Below are 6,793 nucleotides of genomic sequence, written 5' to 3' on the forward strand. Positions count from 1 at the left end.
ACACACACACACACACACACACACACACACACACACACACACACACACACACACACAAACACACACACACACACACACACACAAACACACAAACACACGCTCAAAACACAAACCACAGAACTCTTAATTGGTGTACACCCTGAGCATTTCTCAAAATGTTCCCAAAGCCTGCTGGGTGTGAGTCTTTGTTTGCCAACATTAAAATTTGCAAGAAATATTTTTGTCTTAGCACCTTGCATTAGCACACAGTTACTGTAAACTGTCATCATAATACAAACAGTTCACCAGTTTGATTTTCCTGCCTGCCTGTTTCTTCACAATGGAAACAGGGTTGTAGTGAGAATGACATTGAAGAGACACTGTGAAGAACCATCCCAGATTGTAGACAGACTACTGGTTTCTCAGACAACGTGAGAAAAGTGAGTAATTTCTTGATGTTCCTGAAGTGAGAAAACCATCTTATTCCTTTGGTTTTAATGGTCTTTGAACATTTGTGATATATAACTAATCCTTTGTTCATGCAACCATAAACCAGCCCCATTAGTTTGTAAAAAAAAACACAAATAAGTACGACTACCTCATTGTTACAGATTAAGATAATGGTTAACCAGATTAATAGCATCCTTCGCACGCAATACCACTCACATTTTTTGAGCTGAGTGTGTGTGTGTGTGTGTGTGTGTATGATTGAGCATGTGGGGAGTTCTGAGTCTATGCTTACGGCAGGAGACTAATTTTGGGCTGGCCTACTTTCCTTGGTTCATTTAGAGCACCCTGCCTGCCTGCCTGCCTGCCTTTCTTCCCCTCCGCTGTAATATTCAGCCTTAAGTTCAGGGGCCTCTCCATTTTAGCGTTTGCATGCAATATTCACCGCAAGCAGAGAGGCTAAATTATTTAGATTATCACCCAATTATTTATATGGGATTGTCTCATAAAAGTCCATTACGTTTTAAAAACCAGCCTGACAAAAAAGACAAAATTATTTTGTTTGTGAGGAATCTCAAGGGGCGTATTTAGAAGCAGACTCACACAAAGCAGTTCCAAGGAGTGTGACATTCCATTGAAAGGTGATGTTTTTGACACTCTTGTTACTAGCTTCACTCTTTTGTTTCCTGCATTTACACATTCACCTTCACACAAGTAACCTGGATTGCTCTCTGACAGGGCTGAAACCATACTGAGCTGGGTCAGAGAGGTATGACTAAGTGCTTTACTGCTATAAAAAACCCTTACATGGGCCCAGGGCTCTCTCATGTCATCATGACACACTGCAGCATTTTGATTTTTTTGGTTGACAGTTCTTGTGCAGAGTAAAGTTCAGCAGCTAGGTACACTTTACCCTGTTCATATTTTTGTGTTTTTATTGTTTTGTTGTCAAATGTTTTTGGCATACCGAGTTCTCTGGATAAATGTTAAATGTTTCACTCTCTGTGCCCTGAAGTTTGTGGCTCTATGTTTACATTTTTTATGTAAAATGATTATGCCGTTTGGAGATATGTATGGTGCAAAACAAATTGGGCGTTGCAGACAAGTCAGACTCAAGTGTTTATTCAACTGTGAAATAATTTCTCACACATCAACTGCTTATGGCCTTAAATAGAGTTCACCAGTATTTGTCACTGCCTGTGAACTGTCCCTTTTGACTTGTGTGTTGCCTGTTGGCTCAGAAGAACAATGGCAGTTACATTCTAATTAATACATTACACTCCAAAACTTCACAAGGGTTTACATTTCGTTTCATGCGGGCCAACTGGCAAAAAAAAAGCTAATTGGACTGCTCTATCGAATAATCTTCCCTTTGCTTGGCAGGCCTATTTGCACACTGATTACATGGCCTGTCTCTGTACAACTCGCCTACATAGCGCCCACTTGCCTTATCGGGTCAATCCAGAGTTATTAAACCTCATCAAGAGGGGAACAATGAGCCCCACTGCTGCTGCCCTGCACTGACTTAGAGATGAGCCTGCTGCTGCAGCTCCTTTCCATGGACCCAGGGCCAAGCTAACACCCATGAAATCCATGTAAACACCCATGTAATATGAGTGCAACCAACCCCCCCCACACACACACAGTCACACACATACACACCACACACACCACACACACACACACACACACACACACACACATAAATACACACAAACACACCCACACATAAATACACATAAACACACAGAGACTTTTCACCATTCACCATCAGCCACATGAAGACTTGATTGACTTCAGGAACAAAGTCTTGTGCTCGTGTAGTTTGACAGTACAACATTTTCACTACGATGGCTCATAAGTGGTATTTTATTTCCATCTTTTCTGTATTTTTATAGTCTGACTATTCTCCTTCCCTCGCATTTTTTGAGGTTTTCAACTGTTCCACTAGATTTAAATTGGGTTAGGGACAAAACTAATGAGCACCCATCCAAATGAAATTGAAAGTGATTTGCTCAGCTAGTAGGTCAAAGTCATTAATGCTGAGATCACTGCAATGCAAATCTAGCTAGACACGGATAGGGAACCAAAGTTAGCTAACGCAGTGAGCGGATCAAGCACCCACCCCCCCTGTCATCAACTGAACCATTCCCTTCTGTTAGAAAATTGGCCAAAACAAAACTGACAAGCTCTTCTCAACGGTTGGTTTCCACACTAGATTCCCTAAGATAAACAGGGCAGTCTGTCTGATTATTGCCAAGCCATCCAATACAATGGATCTGTTCGAGGCCGAAAATGAGGTATTTGTGGAATACTGAAAATGAGGTATTTGTGGTTGTCATGGTTTTCCAACTGTTCAAGTGTGAAGATAGAAATATCAGAGTGTCAGAGTGACAAAGACCTCATTTTCATTAAAAACGCTTATCATCTGACAGGCAGCACCTGGTATGACAGTTACAATGTTTTATCTCCTGTGTGGAAACAAAAACAATTTTTAGGATCAAAGGGAGGTCTGATTCTTATTACCTGCGTTCAGTAGAACAAAGATCCTGATATACCTGCTGCGTACACATTAAGATCACACAATACAGGCAAACACGCCCACTCACACACATGGACACCTACACGCATGCAGTTAACAGAAAAATAGAAGTCTCATATAAAGGAGATATACATTTCTAGACATACTAACAACATTGTGTTGTTAACTAAATTAATTTGTCTTAATACCACAGATTAATGACATTAATGAAGCTGGTATTGGAGCAGCTTTCTGGCGGCTCAAACGACTGTAATGAACTCTCCACAAATGGATGAAACTGTACCCCAGTCCTTTAAAGAGGTGTGATATTTAAGGGAATATTTTATTAGATGTTTCCAAATGAGTCCATTTACTATTGTTGTTAGTGACATACACCTGATAACTTAAAGTAAAAACGCTTACAGATATGATCAGCCAAGAGAGTTCTTCTTCTCTCTCCTACATACCCCTCAAAAAAGCCTGTATGCACCAAGGTTACATACAAAAGCAGCCTTAAGAAGTGCACCGCAAAAAAAATTAAAAACTCTGTTGTTTGGCTCAAAGAATTGCTGAAGTAGCGTCAAAATACTAAAGGAACTCGGAACACAAAGGAAAGTGGCATAAGAGGGAAATTTTTTATAGCGATGTCCATTGTGGATAAGGCACAAATGCGCTCACATTTCAGAGTCTCCAGCTGTCCATTTATTTTTGTGTGCTGCTGCTGTCCATCTGCTGTTTGAACAATAACATCCCTCTGTTAAAATTTCAGTTTCACAGCTGGGTCGAGAAATCCACGTGAAACCTTGTCCCTTTCACCTCCGAGGAGCAGCACTTCAGCTTGGAATGAAAAGCAGAAAAAAAGGAGCATATTTCCAGACGAACATGGGTTTAATGTGTCGCGTCAGAAATGCTGAGGAAAGGGACTTGAGAATCAGACTGAGGGCGGACAACCTGACAGAGCCTGCTGTGTGATTTGAAGCTTCCTATGCAAAACAGAACTTCCTCTATGTTCAGTGTCCTTGGTGTTTATCTTAATCATGGCAGACTGGCCCCTGCACCCCTCTGTCGTTAACTCTTCATCAGTGGGCCCTCTCGCTTGCGATGCTCCTCCTTCCCTGGCCATCTTACAAACAATACAATCCATCACAGCAGGAGCATTCGTCTAGACTCTCCAATGCTGTGACCGTGAGGCATCAGAGACAGCCTTGCCCAGCGCACTGTGCTAAGCTCAGGTAGGCCGTTTGACCCCGGGGGGTCTGCCAACAGAGGCCCTGTCTGGAAGCTGACGGATGGGCAGAGGGGGAACTGATAGGCCCAGCTCGAAAGCGGCTTTGTGCTCTACCCGGGCAGCTTTGTGAGGTGTGTGAATTAGATAGGCCCTGGAGACAATGCTCTTTGTTTTGACCTCTTAGTCACACCTCACTTCTTAGGTGAACCCATCTTAGTACGTACAGTATATTCACAGAGAAAGGTTTACATAATAGTTAAATCCAAGTAAAAGTAACAATTATAACTAGGTATAAGATACATTAAATGATTGACTATGGCATATCCTTATTAACTATAAATCTCAAATGCTGGTCCCTTCAGGATTCAAGGTCGTTGATGTCCATTTTCTGCCCAACTGGATTTTCCGCCATATTGGACATTGGAACCCATTTTGAGGACACTCACAAGATTTTGCCACAATTTTTTTTTTTTTGTCTGGTAAGATCATGGTAGGTCCTCAAGCCAAAACATGTCAACCTAATTGATGTGGCGGCCATGTTGGATTTTATTGAAAGGTTTAATACATTTTCACAGGCAACACATTGTGTTCCCCAGAGTTGCAGCAGATGATCTTCAGACCAAGCCTCACCCGAGATACCAGATGGATTTCAGATTTTCGAACCCCTTGTCCGTTACAGCCAATCAAAATCAGCAGTGAAGCCGCCAAACAGGGAGCGTGATCATACCTCAGCCAATCTTAGGTCAATTGACATGAACCTTGCTGTGAGTGCTAAAGGCCATGCACTTTATGCGCATAATCACCCTGCTGAGCTACTTACGTCCCCTCATCACTACTTGCATCTACACAAAAAGGCATAAACATTCAGATTTAGGAAGTACTAATGGGTAGCTAAAAAAAAGCATTGTACAGCTCAGCAATCTGTTGGTAAGGGATCAGTTTATGTAGAAAGTATATTAGCTGACCTTTTTATCTGCGTATGAAGATACATTGATCTACTTGCATCAGCGCTGGCTAAGTAAGGTAGACTGAGTACAGTTGTAACATTCTTAATGTCTCAGCTCTTCTCTAATTTAATGCAATGAAACTCATAGACAAAATGTGTGATGGCATCAGCATCCTATGTTCAAAACTTCAGCTTGTCTCTCAGTCTCTGTCAAAATGTACATACAAAAATAGTTTTTGTGGCAAATCTGCATGTTGACTGCACAATTTATGCGTTTTGACAAGAACGCAGGTGACAGGTGGGTGTGATCATTGATCTAGATGCTAGTTCATGTATTACTATTGTTATTGCATACAATGAGTTATATTACCATTATTTAATCAAATATTTTTGAAAGGTCGGCTGAGGACAATTGTAACACGCATAACATGTCATTGTTTGCATCAGCAAGCATTGCTAGCAAGTTAATTAGGCTTGCCACTTTTGTGAAAATGTGACAGAGAAACCCCCACTATTTGAATAATTCATGGCTGTTGCCTTAAATATTACTTTATGAAAGCAGTCACTTCTGCTGATTTATTTTTGTTCCAAGGCTAAACTAAATTTTGTACAACTGTACCCAGCCTCCCCTACTGCTCAGTACACTTCATGTGTGTTGATGTAGCATTTTTGTTGTTGTTGACATATTTCATTTTCTCAGCAAACAACTAAAGAAAAATCGATATCAAATTTGTATTCAAGGGAAGAATAAAAAATGATAGTGTGTCAAAGGTTTCGATGTTATAATATAAATTGGTAAAGTTATAGAACAGATAATTATTAAACTGTTACATGACAGAGCACCAGGAAAACCTCAAACCACTTTCACAGTCACCATAATCACTGTCCTGGTGCTGACTGCTTCTCAGTAGCACAAGCTACTGTGAAACATTTGTTGGAAAGTGGACAAACTCCAGCATAGAGACCCGACCACGCTAAACATCTCACAAGCCCCACAAGTGGAAAGCATTAGCTCAGCAGTACTGATGACTGCATCTGAACAGAATAAATAGGCAGAAGAGGGAGAGGCCACTGAGAGTCTCTTCAATCACAACGATCTCATCAAACATGCATGAAGCTGTAGCCCGGAGGAAATCGCTGGACTCTTGGAGTCACTTAACTTGTGTCTTCAGCACCATGGACAGCTCTTGATCAGCACAACAGGATGGGGGCCTGCATACACAGGCACACACAGATAGACATACACACACATACACACACAGATTGATAAACACACACACAAGTACACACATACACACTCAAACACATATATCACAGGCATTATCATTCAATAGGCATAACTTAATGATGCTTTGTCAGGTTCCCATTTGAATTTGTCGAGCCATAATCAGTTTGTGCTCTCCACACTGACTTATTATTCTGAGTAGTGAGCCAGCAAAATGCAATATGAACCCACCATTTTCTGTTATGAGTACATTAAAATGAATAACTATTGTAACGGATTATCTTAATATGACTCAGACGAGAAAAGCGACAAATACCTAGTGTGATCTCATATTGCTCAAAACTGCTGAAATCAAATTACATCCACACAGTGATATGTGAATTTCACAACAACATGTGCAATAATGTATTTGTTGGTCTATGTTCCAAAGTTCTAAATACCTCCTCA

This window comes from Sprattus sprattus (assembly GCF_963457725.1).
Source record: "Sprattus sprattus genome assembly, chromosome: 1".
NCBI lineage: Eukaryota > Metazoa > Chordata > Actinopteri > Clupeiformes > Clupeidae > Sprattus > Sprattus sprattus.